Source organism: Lepisma saccharinum, chromosome 21 (genome assembly GCF_977018435.1).
Source record: "Lepisma saccharinum chromosome 21, izLepSacc3.1, whole genome shotgun sequence".
Classification (NCBI taxonomy): domain Eukaryota; kingdom Metazoa; phylum Arthropoda; class Insecta; order Zygentoma; family Lepismatidae; genus Lepisma; species Lepisma saccharinum.
The window spans coordinates 12,668,133-12,688,517 of record NC_139249.1 but is presented as its reverse complement, the minus strand read 5'-3'; the positions used below and the strand labels follow the sequence as shown (position 1 = coordinate 12,688,517).

Sequence of the window (20,385 nt, the reverse complement as noted above, 5' to 3'; positions counted from 1 at the left end):
ACGTAATAAAGATAGATACGTGCAATATATTGCAAAATGTTAGAAAACTCACCAAGTTTTTATGACAAAGTCACAAATGTTCCATGTGCTCGCCTCGCAATATCATAGTCCATTTCCTGTCACACACGGGATAGCATATCACGTGTAACACTGTTTATGTAACAATGTCGCCTCGTCAGTGGAAACGAAATTCTGGATTAAATTGTCATCGTCAGCCATGAGATTTTGCATATCGCTGGCGAACGTTTCCCATACACGACGGTCGTTACGTGTTGGCTTTTGATGCAGACTTAGGCGGTATGGTTTCATATTTAGCCGTTTTCGTAGAAGACTCCATAATGTTGTCTTCGGAATGTTTAGTTCCTTGGATCCCGCAGGAATCGATTTCTTCGGGCTCCGTAGATAGGTTTCACGAACTCGCTCCACATCATGTTCCGACACTGATGGTCGACCACTGTTCTTGCCTTTGCAAATGCAACCTTTTTCCTTGAACTGTGATACCACCTTCTAATCGAATTGTCTGACGGTGCATCTTTCCGATATCGCGCAGAAAAATGTCGTTGCACAACTGTAACGGACCTCGTTGCGTGATATTCAAGGACACAGAACGCCTTCTCACTAGTAATATCCGCCATTTTGGAAAACTGCCGTCTGGCGGCAGAATCGGGAAACAGAGGTCTATGAAACAAATAAGGAACAAAACGTGTTGAGTTTCTCAATAATATCGTGCATTTGTGTTCACCGTGTCATTCACCCAGATCGATTACAACAATGAGGAAACCCCGACAATCATTTACGAAAACCCGGTATATAGATGACACAGCATGAAATTCCACAAAGAATCCTCATTCCCCTGCAACATTGCACTGTGTACTACTTACGTGGAAGCGAGTGGGTGCCTTCCAGTAGCGTATACTGATAAAAATAAATTTACCAACTCCTAAGAAATCAGGTTGCCAACTCACAAGAAATCAGGTTGCCAACTCATAGGAAATCAGGTTTCCAACTCATAGGATATCAGGTTGCCAACTCACAAGAAATCAGGTTGCCAACTCATAGGAAATCAGGTTTCCAACTCATAGGATATCAGGTTGCCAACTCACAAGAAATCAGGTTGCCAACTCACAAGAAATCAGGTTGCCAACTCACAAGAAATCAGGTTGCCAACTCATAGGAAATCAGGTTGGCAACTCATAGGAAATCAGGTTGCCAACTCATAAGAAATCAGGTTGCCAACTCCAGAATCACCATCATAATCTCACTGATATGAATAATAATATTTACAATTTCTGATCGATTTTTCTCCTGTATTTTATTCTCTAGACTTCAGGCTTCGCAGATAGCCTAGCTAGCCTAGAATATACGCTCCTGGTACCTTTCTTTTTAGATAATAGAAAAACTTACATCTGCTTATAATTTCTTTTTTCTTGAGGATCCACGTGAACCTTCGTGTGATTTGCAAACCGCATAGAGATCCTCGTGCTGACCAAGGCAGAATTTAGTGAGAGTACTAGTGAGATAATGGAAGGAGGCCAAGGAAATAGAGAAGAAAGGGGAAGAAGACCCAATGAACTGGAATGGGGGACTGAAGATAAACAAAGAATGGAAGAAGGTGTTAGAAAGAGTGGAAAGGATAAGAGCGAAGGAGGAGAAAAGAAGGAAGAGGAATGAAGTAAGAAAGGATAAGGAAAAAAGATCGTGAGATAAGGAGTCCAACCACTTTCCAGATGAAAGGAAATGTTTATCTAAATCGCCTGTCAGGTGAAACAAAAGTTGACAGGAGAAGGCCACCTGCTCGAATACCTGGAAAAGAATGTTCCAGATAAAGAACTTTCTAATAATCTTGTGTTTGGAAAGAAGTGATTTTTGTGTATATATATCTTCCTGTTTTGTACATTATTTCATTTGTATCTGGTACAGAGTCTGAAGAAGACCTTGCTAGAAGTTTAAACGTAACGTTTAGTTTGTTTCAGAATTAAATAAATTCTTCCTTGGTCAGCATATTGAGTTTTTGGTTATCATGGAAACAAGGCTTAATGGTGTTACATATAATTTTTCAGATTTTGGAATACCATAGCCATTTCTCCAAAGGAGAGGAAATTTCGAACACAGCTTTGATGTGGGATTCGAATCACCCTGCAATATTCGTAGTCCGGGAATTGAAGTCTATTTCATACCTGCTTGCTTTATTGTTCGGTTAATCTTTGACCTTGGTCTAAGCTTTGGGACTGCCCTCGTACATTACAAATGCTTTAATAAATGTGTGTACAGAATTTTTTACGCAAAATGCTTACATTTTAGTTTTCAAAATTTGTTTTATATTTGTCTCATTTTACTTCGCCTTTTCTTCCTATTTTGACTAATCGCGACGATGATGATGAAATTGATGAAGACACCCTCACAAAGGAACAGCCAAACTCAGGCTAGGACTCGAACCCAGAACATTTATAAGTTGACAATTCTAACTGGCTCAGCAACCACGACCACCAGACAAACAGGAAGGACACCAGCTCCGACAACCTTCAATGTCACAGCGTTTTGACAGGATATAGTACATTTCCACAAAGGCAAATTCTTTTTTTCCTCATTTATGACCAATACACGGTACTGACGTCGTAGGAACACGTAATATCTCTGTGACGTCAGCAAGAAAATTACAACTTCCTTTGCATCCATTGATTTATGTGGTCGGTTTTCTTTTATTTCGCGCCGCGATTCTCTCTCGTTATCCGACGCGTAAACACCCAGCTTCACAAAGTAACAGGATTTTTCTTTAGCGCCAGCTGATTTCCGCAACGCGGTGTTTCCGTCGGATGCAAATAAGTGTTGCCAACTCTTGCTCCGACGAAATACCGAAGAAATAGTAATTAGGCAAAATGTTCTCTTGAGTAAATTGTAAGGTACTTTAGGCACATAATTAAGCCTACACGTAGAGCCCAAAATGTGTCAATGGACACAAATGTATTGAGCCGACCTCCAAGGCGGAGTGGTTAGCACAGTGCGTCACGATTAGCCTTGATTGATTTATCGAATTAGGTCATTTTAAGTGGCCGCGGTGGCTCAGTCGGTAACGCGTCTGACTACCATGCATCCCCGGCCGGTTCAAACCCGGGAACATTTCTAACGTTGGAAGCGGCCCCGGCGCCCACCCAGCGTCGAATGTCATGGGTACCTGGGGGAAACCCTGGGGGGTAAAGGCGGTCAGGGGCGGGGTGCTGATCACATCACCCCCACTCACGACCGGATCAAGAAAGTGTGGGGCGTTACCCCCGCACCCCCTATACGCCTTCATGGCGTGGTGCTAAGCACAGGGGAACATTTTACCTTTTTTTTATTTGAAGTCGTTTTCTGCCACTTTTGGCTAATCGCGACGATGAGGATAAGTTTGTGAAGGGACATTGACAAGAAAACGCATGTCCGGGACGGGATTCGAACCCGGGACGCCTGGCCTGGTCTAACAACTTCGACACAGACATCGGCACGATTAGTCAATAGTGGCAGAAAAGCGAAGTTAATGCACCAAATCAATAATCTATTCTCATCGTCACGATTGTAGTAAGAGCCTTAAAAACCAAGTAAAACAAATAATGTCAATTCCGTATAGCAACAGCATTACAACGAAAGAAGAAATATAGCTATCACCAGTGCAAAGAGAGAAGGGTTTGCAACACTGGATAATAAAATTGCGTGCAACTCGTAGTTCACGTGTCAGTGTCTACGTCTGTCGTTACGTCATAATCGCATCCGTCCATCATATTTCATTCATCAAGAGGAAAAAGTATAATGCACAGGCGAACATTCGTCTGGAAATTCCTTACAATTCCTTCCCCTTGTTTCTTAACGTAACAATTAATATGAGCTTTCTAAGGAAAATAGAGAAGTATCGGAGCCATTGGGCACTCTTTCGTAACTGTTACTACTTGTCAGATTCAAATATTACTAAGAAACGTTAATGGATTGGGGATTCACAAGAACACGGTGATTTCGCAAGGAAGCAGTAGTGCTAGTTCAAGTTCGAGAATCTACGGATCTGACCTTGAAAGTGATCAAACGGTCCTATAAGGGTCTTCCTCTCCGCACAAGAGTTTTGCTACCTTGTGTTCTGACGTCAGACGAGGATTACCTACGAGGTTAGGTTAGGCCTGTTAGGTTAGGTTCCATTAGCATAAATACAATGAAAAAGTATTTTTTAGGCTAAGAGAACTAAACCTAGCTAGCCTGTCACGTGCCAGTTCCGACGACACAATGAAAAATGCAAGGAACAAATGTTTCCCGAGAACGACGATAGATGGCAACACGCTATATAAAGAAGAGCAGAGTTCATTGTAAGTAAGTAAGTAAGTAAGTAAGTAAATATTTATTGCTCATCTCATGTGCGAGCCATCGGCTGTGCGCACTACATCTATTCGTATTTCACAACTATAATTTTTCTTAGAGACTACACTTTCCATTACATTCCGTATAGGTGTTAAATAGCAGTTCTGATCGTTTTAACTGTTCTCACTTAAACTAACACTTATTCCTCTTCCTTATCCCGTCTCTGTGCAACACTTCTTTCCCCCCTAACTGTTTGTAAATATACCCCCACTTTTTCCAATAGTTCCATGTTCCTTTGCACTACGATTGATTTGAACACAGTTTCCAAGCTGATGTTGCGTAGCTTCTCCTCCTGCAGAACGCGCGTGTCCTGACATAAGAATAAATGTTCTGTCCCATCATCACCATTGCATAATACGCATTTATATATCCCTTCCTCATTTTTTACTGTGTCGTGTCTCCATCCCCCTAGCCTCATCCATGCCAACCCCTTTCTTGCCACCATGCTCACCTTCTTGATGTACGCTACTTGTCCCCATTCCCGCGGTCCCCTTCTTTGGAGTTCGAGCGATCTCTTGGTTTCGCATTCCGCTATTATTTCCTGCCTATCTATATCCTCTAATCTTTGTTTCACTAATTGCAATGTCCCCTGGTCGACGTGTTCCCCCTCCCAGATCCATCCCAGTCCAATTTCGTATAGTTTACCTCTGATCTCTTTCGCCCATGTTCCCATTTCCTCCCCTTGTACCTGTTGCATCAGCGCCTGCCCTTTTACCGAGTTCTCCCTTCTCGATATTAATGTCGCCCAGTATTTAACCCTTCTCAACATATACCCCACGTTTTCTCTCTTACCAATCCAAGTTCCCGTAGTACGCCGCAGTTTGCAGTGCCCATGCTGAGATGCAAAGCCCTCTTGTAAAATGTGCATTGGATTCTGTTTAGTGCATCGCCCCCCTTTGCTCCCCATATCTCCCTCCCGTACCCTATTGACCCTATTAATAATGTACGATACAGTTTTTCCACAAAATGTATATCGTATTTCTCCAATTTCCATACTGTCCGCATTATTTCATTTGTTATTGCCCCAGCCTTTCCTTGTACTGTTTGCATATGTCTTGTCCATGTCCCTGCCATACTGAGAACTAATCCCAAGTATTTTATTCTTTTTACCCTTTCTAATTCTTGCCCTCTAAAAGTCCACCTTTCGTCTTTTCCATATACATATCCGTTCTTGAACACCATAAATTTTGTTTTTGTGAGATTTACTTGCAGTTTGGATTCTCTGCTGTATCTTTCCAACCCGTCCAGAGCCCTTTGTAGGCCGGCATTTGTCTCTGAGATCAGGACCACATCATCTGCGAATAAGAGCGCCGGTACCCTTGTCGTCCATCATTTCTGTAGTATGATTGGTTTACGTTCATTGTAGAAACTAGGAGCGGAGAAGAGTGATTATATATATTATAGTAAATGCAAAATACATAAAGGAGAGTATAAAAATTATAGGAGTGAATAAAATGTTGTATATAGCAAATTAAGATAATTAAGAATATGCTCGTATATGAAACAATTAGGAAAGTTAATAAGTGAGCAAATGAATTCAGAAATGTATCTCCTTTTTGATCCTAGTGATCAAAATTTGATTTAATACCTCTGACGAGGAGAACATCGTCAGCTTTTGTGTTTGTCCGTCCCTCGGTGGCGCTGTGTTCAATTAGACGCCCCAAAGCACTTACGGTTGCGCTTCTTATTAGACGCACTGGGCCATAGGCAGCGCTTGCTGTTAGCAATCCTGGGCTATTCCCCTTTTGGTCGTTACATAGGAAGTGGCGCTACTGTCAGTTTAATCGCCCCTAATCTTTTTATAAGTATAGCTTGTGTCGTTTGTATAATGCCAAAGAAGCGGGGAAAAACGAACGCATATATATATATATGTAATAAATAAGATTACGCTTTAAAAGGAAAGACAATAAATTAGAAGAAAAAAGAAGAATAAGCCTTTTACAAAAATAGAAGGAAGAAAAGAAGAGGAAGCCTTTTCCCTAATCAAAGATAGAAAAGAAGAAGAAGCCTTCTACCAAAATAGAAGGAAGAAAAGAAGAAGAAGCCTTTTCACTATCAACGATAGAAAATAAGAAGAAGCCTTTTCCCAAATCAAAGATAGGAAGGAAGAAGAAGCATTTTACCAAAATAGAAGGAAGAAAAGAAGAAGAAGCCTTTTCCCAAAATTGTGATAAGAAAAGAAGAAGATGATTTCCTTTCAATTATACATATATTTATAAGAAGAATATAACCGACGTAAATTTGGAATCAGCATATATATATATATATATATATTTCAATGTATATACAAGCTTCGCTATATATTTTCTCTGTATTGTGTACAGTTTTCAGAATATAGATCCGCATTTAACTATATCCTCTTGGCTATAAAACACTTTCTTATTTGGAATTCTCGAATAAAGAACCTATCCCCTGAGATTAAGATATATCTGTAGCCGTGGTATAAGCTTATTTTAAGAAGTGCACTAGAGGGACGTTGCAAACCTAACCTGACAACGTAGGCATCTAGCCTAAAATTAAAAAGCTCTCTCCCGTGACTCAGAACACAAGGTTGCTCAATTGTTGTGTCGGCCTCAGACTGTTGCTTGTTTCGCGTAAGGATGCTCAGTTACGTGTATTACAGCTTTCTGCGCATCAACCAATAGCATTGAGGGACGGGCAGTGTTGAATCAGGCCGGTTTCCTCCTCGGGGGGGAGGGGGTGCAGTTGCGACGATTGGGCGCCAAAAATAGGGGGGGCAAGGACAGTTAAAGTAAACTACACTTGGTAGACAAGGCTTAGCATTTAAGAAGCCATAGAGCCGGGGTAAAACAGTGGCAAAAAGTTGGGGCCCCCACTGCCGGGGGGATAAACTTCACGGGGGCAATGTCATAGGCATAAAATTATAACACTAATAAAATAATACTAACATTTTTAGATTGCCCAGTTCCTCTAATACATAATGAAATTAAAGTAAGAGTACACAAGTGCATTTCTACCACTCCACAGCAAACTGTTGACTGATTAACCGTTAAAATAGCTGCAAAAAGTTGAAATTTGTTACAACAATAGAAGCTTACAGCACACCAGCGCTGTCGCTCTACACGTGTCCATTGTTGAGTTTCAATGGAATGGAATTTTATTCTATGTGTTGCTAGTTAGCAGTTATCAAGACGGACGATAATTTAAAATCGTTCATTATTTTGACTTTTAATTAGAAAGGGGACTGCATTAGTGCTTATTATTACGTAAAAGTTAGAAGAAGTACGTTCTACGTTAAATTAAAGTGAATAAAAGAAAGAAGTGAACATGATTGTCAAATTTCTGTGCCAGGTTATTGAAATTTTATGGAGGGTGATTTCCCCAGGGATCATCCCCTGAATCCATCTCTGGACGGAGATTTCTCCGTTCGCATCCCATTTCACTTCCTTTTCGCTTCAGCATCCGTCAAGCAGATCTGACAGCTGTCCGCAATTTTAGGCGAAATGGGATATCCCTTTTCACTTAATCCCATTTCGCCTAAATCGGTTGGAAGGAGAAATATTGAAAGTGAGGGAAATTTATACAACGTAAACACCAAACAATTTGGAACATGTTCCGATGCTAATTACGAACAGTCACATGATCAAAATAGTCAGGGGTGTCAGTCACATGAGCCAAAAGTCAGCAATATAAGAGCCAATAACCTTAAGCCGGCTTTAGACGAAAGCATTACTTTAACATTTTTGCTAGCATAAATGCTATGTAAATGCTTCCAAAAATCTTAGAGCAGATAGTATTTTACACGAAAGCAAATATTTCGGTTAGCTGTTGAGATTACATTGTACGATACATACAGCAATATAGGCACATCGAGTTACACCATATATGGCAAGTGAACGGTGTTTACAATTGGAAAAACTAAATTATTCTTCCATACGTGTACAGCAAACGTTGTAAAGTATATATTTAATCAGTGCCATGCTTCTCTACCTAAAACCATTTAATACGAAGCGTAATTCCTCTCGGTTGAATTGTTATCGTCGTTTAAAAGTGTGAAGTGGTACGTTGTTTACATTTCACGCGGCCGCCATTACAACTGCGCTCGTGACCTAGAGGACGCTTCTGATTGGTTACGCTACGAAAAATGATTCGGACCGGGCCTATCCTTGAGAAATGTCATGAAATACGCCATTTCCCACTTTACACGGTAGCATTTTGTTCATGGCACAAATGTTAAGAAAAATGCTAAGGAAAATGCTTTCGTCTAAAGCAGACCTTAGTCGTATGCCAAGCGAATTAAGGTCAAGTTAGGTTATATTGTATTATTAACCTAACCTAACCTAACCTTACAGGCTAAGTAAGGACGAATTAACATAACAAAACAGAAATCGTGTCTCCCTGTTGAGAGACCGTTAAACTTTCCCTCACTTGAAATATTTCCCTTTTAACCGGTTTAGGCGAAAGGGGATATCCCCTTTTCGCCTAAAATGGCGGTCAGGTCATCAACGTGATCAAAATCATAGGTTTGTGCTGATAAGCAATTAGGCGAAACGGGACTACGCGATTTCTCCGCAATATCACATTAGAGATTCGAACGCCTAAGTAGGTTTACTGTTCTGAAAGGTTGCATCCACCAGCACAGGATGTCGATAAATGAACTGTTCTGGTCGCAATATTCGGTGCGTCAAAATACTTGGATGGCTTGGCAGTGTCCAGACGTCTCACGGAAGTTGCAAACAAGGCAAAAGGAACACATACTCTGCTCTCTTGTTTACGGAACAAGTTGAAAAGGAGTTCCCAAGATCCGCGAATTATTGTCCACCGCGACAGCAGACACAAATACAATAATAAAGCCGAAGCTTATCGCCATCGGTCCATTTGATTGCGGTCTTCATAAAATCGAAAACCGTCATCGCCCGTCGTGAGCAATTTCAAAAGGGAGTAGCTTTCACAAGGATTCTGCAATTTCGGATGAAAGGAAGTTCATGAGATGGTCAGTTACATATCCTCCCCTGCTTTTACGAAGCATTCATGTCCAGAGTTATGGACTTCCTATGACAGGAGACAGTAAATAGCACGGAATAATATACAGGGTGTTCATAAAGTCCCGGTACCATTACAAAAAAAACATAGCTCGGAAACAACATGCAATAGGACAATGCTGTTGATTGCAAAATGACCTACAACTTTCCACGTTTATATGCCAACCATAATTTTTCAACAAGATGGGGCACCCCCTCATTGGTCCAAGGATGTTCGAGGTCTTCTGGATAGGCATTTCCCTGGCAGGTGGATAGGCCGTGATGGACCTAATTCCTGGCCACCGCGCTCTCCTGATATCACACACTTGGATTTCTTCTTCCGGTGGCATGTCAAAGATTGTGTTTACCGCACTCCTGTTCCAGATGTTGCTACTCTTCGAAGAATAACGGAGAGTATCCTAACTGTTACTGTGATAATGCTGGGGCGTGTATGGGCAGAAGTGGATTACCGCTTTGATGTTCTGAGAGCAACTACAGGGCTGCACATTGAGGTGTATGGCGTATAAATGTGGAGAGTTGTAGCTCACTTTGCAATCAACAGCAATGTTCTATTGCATGTAGTTTCCGAGCTATGTTTTTTTTTGTATACAGGTTGTTCATAAAGTCCCGGTACCATTACAAAAACATAGCTCGGAAACTGCATGCAATATATATATATATATATATATATATAAATAAACGTCGTTGAAGGAAAGATAATAATAAAAATTATTTCTCTTCATGAAGAAGACTGCCCATGTCAAGTGCCCTAGGGGGCCTTGCTTGACCCTCCTCAAGTTTAACCCTTCGAGTACCAAGGTAAAAATGTTACATAAAGTACCAAGACTGGGTTATTTTGACCTAGGCACTATTTTTTAAAAATACATTTAGTTGGATGCAGAAAGTTATAATTGGGATGTACAATAAACAGGACAATGTGCCTGATTGTATCATGTATACGTATGAGAATACAATAATATGTATTGTTTATATGAAAGTAAATAAGCACATACACATTTAGTGTGGACACAAGAGATGCAATTTTTAATGTACTCTATTAATAACAGTTTTCATTCAAACAATATTTGAAATATAATAATTCAAAGTTCAAAATATAAACATACAAATAAGATGTCTCTCTTAGAAGAAACTGACATCACATATTCCATTCTGATTACACTTGGCAGTTCTTGCAGAGCAGTTCGCTGATATAGTGTGCTTTGCATACAAACTTATATATTGGTATTTTATATACCAACTTTAGTGAAATGATGTGCAAAAGTAAAAATGCATGTTGAATGAGGAACGCCTATAATATTATGCTGCTACGGCTCTCTAAAATGTGAAATTCCTAAAAAAATATCATTTGGGTCAAATTGACCCAGTCTTGGTACTCGAAGGGTTAATGAAACTTCTACAGTTTGTGCATATGTGTCGCACATGGAGACCTTCAAAAAGTGTCAGGTGCATAAGTAGATTGGTTGGGGCACCATTGTTGCTTCTGTGAGTTCACTTTTTCAATGTCGTAGCAAATAGGAATGTCGCGATGAATTCGTCTCAAACTTTTCCAAGCTGTATCTACTGAATAAACTGCTTTGGGAGGTTGGCGTTTGTCCAGTTTATAGGCCATGGGCATGTCGTAAAGCTGTTTAAATGGTGTCGTGTCTGCTCAAATATTAATTGAGTTATCCATCCTTAACCCACCTCTCCCCCCCAAAAAAATCATAAATTTGAACCCATTTTCAGGAGCCTATATCTAAAAACTGCCACTTCTAATTTGATAATTCTTAGCATCACTGCAGAGACTAGAAGCCTTTAGTTTCATTTTGGTGCTCAGCCGCCATATTGGATACAAAATGGCGTAATTCACATTTTTATATCCCGGATTTTTAATAACCTATTTCAATTTTCTTTCTTTATTCTCTAAATAAGATTTTTAATTCTTGTTTTTATAATTTTTTTTCGCTAAAATCAACAACAATACTGCTACAAATTTGAAAAATAAAAATTATATAGAATTTATGCTTTATGGGAGAAATTCACCTGTAATGCAAGGTCATCTCGTTTCTTAGATCAGGTAAATCATATTTGTCCGACTTTACGCCAGGGGTTGGCCGTGTATGGTGCAGGGTGCCCAGAAAGTGGCTCCGGATCTCGGCCGTTTTGGTGGCACCAATGCCGAAATCGGCTACATCGGCACAAAGGACGTAATACTGCTTGCCAGGGCCGACCAAATTATCCATTGTGATTTTTACGACGTTACAACTAACCCATCAGGGAGGCCCTATTATGATTATGAATTGACTTATTATTATATTAAAATATTAATTTATAAACATTTATATCATTATTAGTAATTGTGAGACACTTTATTCGGATCCTTATTTCTAAATACCTGCTGTCGACTGTTTTGGGATAGGGGAAGTTAATCCGGGAGTGACCACAAACCGTTATGAGAAGCACATGTATGTCTTCAGCGTGGGTGTATTGGGGGAACCGACCGAGAGGAATGAATCGAAACAGGGTGAAACAAACAAAAGTTTCTTCCGGGGTGAAAAAAACAATCCACGTCACATATGGGTGGTGCACGTGGGCATTCCTATGAAGATACGGAGGCCCCATCCACCCACATTCCACAGCGTGTTAACGAGGCCGGCGGTTTTGTAAAGGAGCAGGTAACCTTAGTTCCAGCCTCGCTGGACCACGTTAATTGCTTTCGGACGAGCGGGACAAAAGAATATGACAATTGCTTTGGTCCAGTTCGCACGTCCCTGATAAGTGATCTCCAACATCCGTTTCGTCCAACCAGTACTTCCTCTTCTGTTACTTCTAGTGAAACCGCACAATTTTCTAGTTCAAAATTTCATTTTTTTTTAGTGAACCAGTGTTGCACAATTTCCCTTTTCCAAATGCAAAATTTCCCTTTTGCAGATGCAAAATTTCCCTTTTGCAGATGCAAAATTTCCCTTTTGCAGATGCAAAATTTCCCTCCTTCCTTCATTTTTTCCCTCAAATTTGTGTCGGATTAAAAATTTTAGATACTCGAGTTTTGACTGCAATTAAAAATTAACCAGTAGACCTACAAAAATAAGAGTTACATCAAAATTTAGCTTATTCAATTCTGCATTGAGCTATGGTAACCACATTCGTTTCCAGTAAGCCTTTGATTTTTTATCGTCGTGAGAACAAAAAGAGGGCCAGTATTGCAACGTGCCACCACTCGTAACTCCAGGGTATGGAGATCCGAATTGGCAACACACCGCTCCTTGCTCCGGCTGGCTGGTCAGTTGGAAGCACGAGTTCTCACTCAGGGGTCGGGATTAAGACGATCCACCCTTCCCCCAGGAAGGAAACCACTGAATTGCGACACGTGACAGTAAATAAAATTCAAATAGTTTATAATTAAAATGTCCAAAATCTTTAATCACGAATCGCGCGCGTACATACTGATTCGCACATGTTAAAATTATAATTTGTTGGGTCATGCACGCTCGTAGGCAGTGATAAGCAACTTATTTAACACGACAGTCAGCGCACCGCCTTCACAGTTAATAGCAAGACCTCAAATCCCTACCTCAAGCGCGAGGCGCAGCATAACAGATTGTTCTAACTTACAATAATACAAACTCATAACATAAAATAACACAAGAAAAACCGAAAATTTATATAACAGATCAATGTTAATTAGCGATAGTAAGCTAAAGTTCAGGTTGGCAACAATTAAAAATGCCAACGTGGAGGTTTTTACATCGCCAAGAACACGAAGCGTGGTTCCCCCACTCCTAACATAAACAGCCAATAGGAAAACGATATTTTATTGAAAAGGAGGGAGAAATTCTTTGCTATAATATTACAATATGAAACTATATAGAAATAACTAAACTGATTTTATCAAATAATTCATATTTGCCCTTGCACATAAAAATGATTAAATGAAGATTTAAATTACTTCAATCTTGTACATTGTTGAACAAAAATCGATATTAAGAAGAAATGTATTTAACTTGTGCTTAAACAACAAAATTTGCTTGAAAGATAGTAATAATCCTAACCATTATGGATTTGAAAAACAATGAAAACGTTGCATATATTATTTGGGATAATTATTAGCCTATAAATTCTGAATAAATGTTGAAAAAATACGCGAATAATATTATAACACAAGATAAAACGTAAATATATACATGTATTATGAAAAAAATGAAGTATAAATAATTTAATCCAAGTTCTTAACTTGAAAGTATACGAATAAGATAAATGCCAATATACGACTGAAATTTGCCTAATATGGCGGTCGTTACAGTATTTTGGTGTTTTCCAAATGCAGCTATCTTTGAAATTCTATAAATAATAAACTAATGATCCGAACGTTATGGAATTTTAAAAAAAGGTGCAGGTAGAAATGTTTAAATTTAATTTTCATTTTTTTTTAATCTGTCAAAAACAGTTCTTATCAATTTTCTGAAGCAACGTGTTCTTAGTATTGGATAGTCGTACAAATATGATCTCGGTTTTGTTCTAAATCTCTTTGTTATTAAAACCCATTATCCTTGTCAATTCACATTTAGAACGTGACGTCACACTGGTGACAGACCGCAGTTTCCACGGTTCACCAGACATCGCTGAAGCGAGAGAACGAGACAGAAAAATTAAGATTTGTATTTAAAACCTTTCTATCTTCACCTTGTTTAAATTTCATCACTATTGGACCACAAGTTATTTATAGAATTTCAAAAAGAACGGGAGTTCGTAAAACACCAAAGTACGGGCACATTTTTTGTTCTCACGGCGATAAAAATCCAAGGAACACTCGAAAAAATAATCGGTTGCCATAAATTAATGCAGAATTGAAAAAGCTAAATTTTCATGTATTTTTATGTAGGTCTAAACTAAGCTCCGTGGTACAACAGCCCTTAAAGGACCAGGGCCTGCCAGAGCGACTTTTTCATTGGGTGACACGGGGTCAGATCAACGGATCCCATTGCCGCTGTTTTTCTGGATTTCGTGACCCGAGCCCGCTACTTCTTGAAGTAGCTTCCCAATTGTCCTCACGACGCTGGGTCAACGCCGAAATGTTGGGGTCACCCACCGGGAATCGAACCCGGGACCGCTCGCTCCAAAGGCGAGGCTAACTACTTGGCTACGCAGGAGCCCTTATGTAGGTCTCTACTGGTTAATTTTAAATTTCAGTCAAAACTCGATTGATTGATTGATTTGGTGTTTCAAGTCCATTTCATGCACAGTAAGGCTAATCGGGACTGGACCTACAGTTTAAAGTGGGAACCGAACCACTATGTGCCTTCACCGGGAATCGATCCCGGGACCCCTTGACTACAAGGCAACGACGCTGCCACTGCGCCATCGGGGACGCCGAAGCCCGCGATCACAAAACTTCGTTTCAGTTTGTTTTTAAGTCCACTTTATGCACAGATAGGCTAATCGGGACGGGGCCTACAGTTTAAAGCGGAAGCCTCCACCGGGTCTTGGTAGATCGGTAACCAGGCGGTCCCTGGAAGCAGCTCTGGAGCTAAAGGCGGCCGGAGCATGGTACTGATCACATCTCTTCAGTATGGTTCCGAATATATTGGGGGTGTTTCCTCTACACTCCCACCCCCTTATGTACAGTCACCAGCAATAAAAAAGTGACAGCTAGATCCTGAAATATTCGCTTTCCCGCAAGGCGATCTCTGTGTTGCATAACTCTAAGGCGATAAGTATAATTTAATAGCAAATTTTTAATGGCAACTTCTACCACCGCCGTTAAGTAGGCAACACACTTAAAGTAGGCCATTCAGGGATGCGTGTGTTTCTGTGTGTTTTTCGATTGCGGGGAAGGGGGGGATGGTGTTGGAGGACATTTTGAAAGGCATACATGAAAGAAACAGTCCAATCTTGCGTCTTAGTTTCCACCATAGATGTCTCCACGGTCGTATGGGTTTACTTACCTAAATTCCGCGTCACGCGGAACTGGATTTCCAGTAGGTATGCCCTAGTTGGCGCTGGACTGGCTACCAATTTGCTAGTTTTCGCCTCACAAGATACTTATCACCGTACTTGTCGATATACTTTTGTTCCCATACGAGGGAAGTTGTAATGGCGGTCGCGTGAGATGTATCACTTCACATTTTTAAAAGCCTATAACTATTCAACCGAGAGGAATAACGTTTCGTGTAAAACGTTATTAGGTACAAAACAATGGCGCCGCTTAAATACATACTTTACAACGTTTACTGTACACGTATGGAAGATTATTTTAGTTGTTTCAAATGTAAACATCGTGCACTCAGCATAGATGGTGTAACTCAACGCGCCTTTCATGCTGTATACGTTATGCATTGCTGGAGTAACACTCGGAAACCACAGACAAAAGCGCTGCCTTGCACACACACAGATTATCTTCACATGGCGAAACTTTGCTCTGATTGGCTGTTCCACAGAATCCAGTCGAGGAAAGCAAGTAGCAATTAGAACATGTCCTATTCCTCCAAACCAGTCAGGCAGTCAGCCAGGCGGCCATGATTGCTACCTAGAAAGTTAGTTCAGCGCCAACTAGGGCATTCTTACTAGAAATCCAGTTCCGTGTGGAAGGGGCTTTACGCAAAATCGTGTAGCCTTTCTTGCAGGAGAACTGACCTAAGCCACTCTCCGTTGTGTCCCCGGGCGGAAAACCGGATGTACACGAGATAGAACGATTGCGTGCGAAGGTCGAGATTAAAGGATTTGCCTAAGTAATGGCCTTTTGCTTTGTTCCTTCCCCTCCCCCCCTTCTCCTTTCTTTCTCCCTTTCTGCATGGTTCACGCGTAAGAACAAGGGTTACGGAGCACAGCATGCGTCGTTAATTGTTGCAAATATACCTTCACGAGATAGAACTGGTACAGAAGGGTTGTCGCTGTCACGAACTTGTTTGTCTCTTCTCATTAAAAAGATTGGCCTCCCCGTTGGCGCAGTGCTAGCGTCGTTGCCTTGTAATCAAGGGGTACCGGGTTCGATACCCGGTGGAGGCACATAGTGTTTCGGATCAAACTTTAAACTGTAGGTCCAGTCCCGATTAGCCTTACAGTGCATAAAGTGGACTTGAAACACCATTTGTTCTTGGGAAACATAATCCGGTTCCTATATTATACAGGCTTTTCCTATGGCGCAGTGGTTGCGTCGACTCCTTGTAATCAAGGGGTCCATGGTTCGATACCTGGTGGAGGTACATAGTGTTTCGGATCCAACTTTAAACTGTAGGTCCTGTCCCGATTAGCCTTACAGTGCATAAAGTGGACTTGAAACACCATTTGTTCTTGGGAAACATAATCTGGTTCCTATATTTTACAAGCTTTTCCTATGGCGCAGTGGTTGCGTCGACTCCTTGTAATCAAGGGGTCTCTGGTTCGATACCTGGTGGAGGCACATAGTGTTACGGATCCACCTTTAAACTGTAGGTCCAGTCCCGATTAGCCTTACTGGGCATAAAGTGGATTTAAAACACCAACCCACTCCTATACTTTACACTAATTTTTTTCGATCCAACACATTACTTACTTTCATTAATATATTCGAAGTCCCGCACCGTGGCCTGTCGTCTAAAGTGCAGGCTTTGGACACCGGCTATGGGACACGCGCAGGTTCGAGTCTCCTGAGGGAAGCTTTTCTCCTGAGAATTTGGCCTGTGTATAGGACCGGTGGCTACCCACCATCGTGAGAAAATTGGAGAGATACGAATGAGTAGCAAAATCCGGTCATAGAAAACCTACAACGACCGCGGGTTCGTCGTGCTGACCACACGTCACCCCGTAACTGGTTCGATGATCTATCTCGATAGGTGTTAGTGAGGCCAGCAGACGGTAGGTAAGCCCTGGGCATCACTGGCTGTTGCGCCGCGAGATATTTTAATTATTATATTCGAATACCAACTAACTGAACTTTATTTATGTTATCTCTATGGATGTATGTGTGTGTGTATTTGTGCATATAACAGTTGGGCTGAAAAGTTCGTAGGTTAACATAGTAAAAAATATTTTTTTGACAAAATTCGATTTTATTATTCAATATAGTTGCCTTCGAGGGCGATACAACGATTATAGCGGTCATACAATTTTTCGATGCCATTTTTATAGTAAGATTTCTCTTTAGCCTCAAAATGGGCCTCAGTTTCGGCGATTACCACTTCATCAGTGCTAAATTTCTTTCCAGCGAGCATTCTTTTAAGGTCTGCAAACAGGAAAAAGTCACCGCGGGCCAGATCTGGAGAATATGGTGGATGGGGAAGCAATTCGTAGTCTAATTCATATAATTTTGCCATCGTTTTCATTGATTTGTGACACGGTGCATTGTCTTGATGAAACGGCACTTTCTTCTTCTTCAAATGGGGCCGTTTTTTCGTGATTTCATCCTTTAAACGCTCCAACAACGCTATGTAATAATCGCTGTTGATGGTCTGGCCCTTTTTGAGGTAATCGATGAATATAATACCATGCGCATCCCAGAATACTGATGCCATAACCTTGCCAGCCGACTGTTGCGTCTTTCCACGCTTTGGATTCGGTTCATCACGTGCAGTCCACTCGGCTGACTGTCGATTGGACTCTGGAGTGTAGTTATGGAGCCATGTTTCATCCATTGTAATATATCGACGGAAAAATTCGTGTTTATTACGGTTGAATATCGCTAAACATTGCTCCGAATCATCAAAACGTTGTTGCTTTTGATCGATTGTGAGCACGCTCGGCACCCATTTTGCACACAGCTTTCGCATGTTCAAATATTCATGCACAATATGTCCAACACGTTCCTTTGATATTTTTAAAGTCTCAGCTATCTCGATCAACTTCACTTTACGATCATTTAAAATTATTTTGTGGACTTTTTTGATGTTTTCGTCGGTAACAGCCTCTTTGGGGCGTCCACTGCGTGCATCGTCTTCGATGCTCATTTCGCCTCGTTTAAATTTAGCAAACCACTTCTCACCGGTTGATTTTCCTGGTCCAGAGTCCGAATAATGTATATCAAGCCAAGCCTTGGCTTCAACAGTATTTTTTTTCGCCAAAAAGCAATGCTTTATTAACACACGAAATTCTTTTTTATCCATTTTTTCACAATAACAAAAGCTGCTTCACTCACAATGCTATATCTCACGAACTAATTATCCAGCAGCTGTGAAATTTATACACGTATCTTTTGAAGGTTAGTACTAAGTAAAAATCACATGGATTTAATTCTAGTAACGCCATCTATGAGTCAGCCTACGAACTTTTCAGCCCAACTGTTATGTTTGTTCCGGCATAACTCTCGAACGCCTGGAGCGATTTCAACCAAACTTGGAACACGTATCACTTGCAATCTCGAAAGAAATACTGTGGGGGTAAGACACCCCTGGCACCCCTAGGGGTGGGGGTGGGAGGGAGTGACATGTAAAAATAATCGAAAACGACCGAGATTAGTGTGGAATCCATAGTTGTCGGGGTCGCTAAGATGAATAGTGACACCCCCAATGCCGTTCAACTCCAAGACACCCCTGGCACTTCTGGAGTGGGGGTGGGAAGACGGTGAAAAGTAAAAAGAATCCAAAACGACCGATATTAGTGTGGAATCTATAGTTGTCGGCGTCGCTAAGATGAATAGTGACACCCCCAATGCCGTTCAACTCCAAGACACCCCTGGCACCTCTGGGGTGGGGGTGGGAAGACGGTGACATGTAGGGGTATGCATATTTCGTTTTTAACGAAAAAACGAAATTTGAAAAAACACATTGTAGTGTTAATTTTTCATGTTTTTGAAAGGTGAGAGATGCATTTTGTGACCATATTTTGTCACGAAATAATGCGAAATGAACTGCAAAAAGCGAAATTAACTCTTAAACACGAAATTCAGGGTTTATTCACCGACACGACACCTTCTGAGGTCTGAATTATCCTGAGAGTTATGCAATTCCAGGAAAATTAATTAATTCTGCTGTTAATATTGGAGAAGCAAAAATGGACTCCTTTGCACAGAAATAAACTTAAAACTCTGATAACTACATAAATGTGCTATTAGAAGTGAAATGTTAATTCTGTGAAATAAGTGTAGTTTTTAAATCAAATTTAGGATTATATTCACAATTTTAAAACCAATACGTCTTTTTATATACCACTTTTCATCCATTTTTTCACCTCTATAACACCGATATTTTATTTCATTTACCACTTTTGAACTCGAAATTGGCTCCATTTTTGTACCGAAATTTTGCTTTTTTATTTACCAAAAATATGTGCCTCTAGTGACATGTAAAAATAATCCAAAACGACCGATTAGTGTGGAATCCATAGTTGTCGGGGTCGCTAAGATGAATAGTGACACCCCCAATGCCGTTCAACTCCAAGACACCCCTGGCACCTCTAGGGGTGGGGGTGGGAAGGAGGTGACATGTAAAACGACCAATATTAGTGTGGAATCCATAGTTTTCGTGGCCGCTGAGATGAATTAGTGACACTCCCAATGCCGTTCACTATAGTTAGAGTTCATTATATTTCTGTCTAATAGAAGATTGGGACAAATAAATACTCGGGCTACGCTGAACTATCAGCTAGATTACAAAAAAAAAAATAACAAGCGCTCTGCTTTTTTGTAACATCGGTCCGACCTCGCCCCCCTCTTATGACGCTCATACGTTTGGACACTTTCAGCTTACATAAAATAAGTTCAATAGTGATTAAGGGGAATTTCTGGAAATTGTTAGAATTTTTTTTATATTTTTTTCCCAATTTCCATAATGTTTTACCGGTACTTCATCGTTGATATTAGCACAAAGAGTTAGAAAAATGGCATCCAGTATTGTCATACAAGTTCATGCATATGGATTCACTGATTCAATAGAACTTTATTGTCTGTAATTCTCTGATATTTAGTCTTAGTTTGATTGGCTACAAGTAATGAGTATAAGTGTTGCAAGCTGGTATTGAAAAATACAGTAAAACCTCGTTAATTCGGACTAATGGGGGGGATAAGTTGACCGGTTAAACGAAAGTTCGGATTAACTGAAATAACCTAAAGGAACAG

The 20,385-nt window shown here is 40.6% G+C and overlaps 1 protein-coding gene across 2 annotated transcripts in view; it reads right to left on the bottom strand.

Moving 5' to 3' along the window:
- The window catches only part of sr (zinc finger domain-containing protein striped), a 386,420-nt gene that overhangs the window by 161,234 nt on the left and 204,801 nt on the right, over positions 1–20,385 (bottom strand). The gene's annotated exons all lie outside the window — the stretch shown is intronic.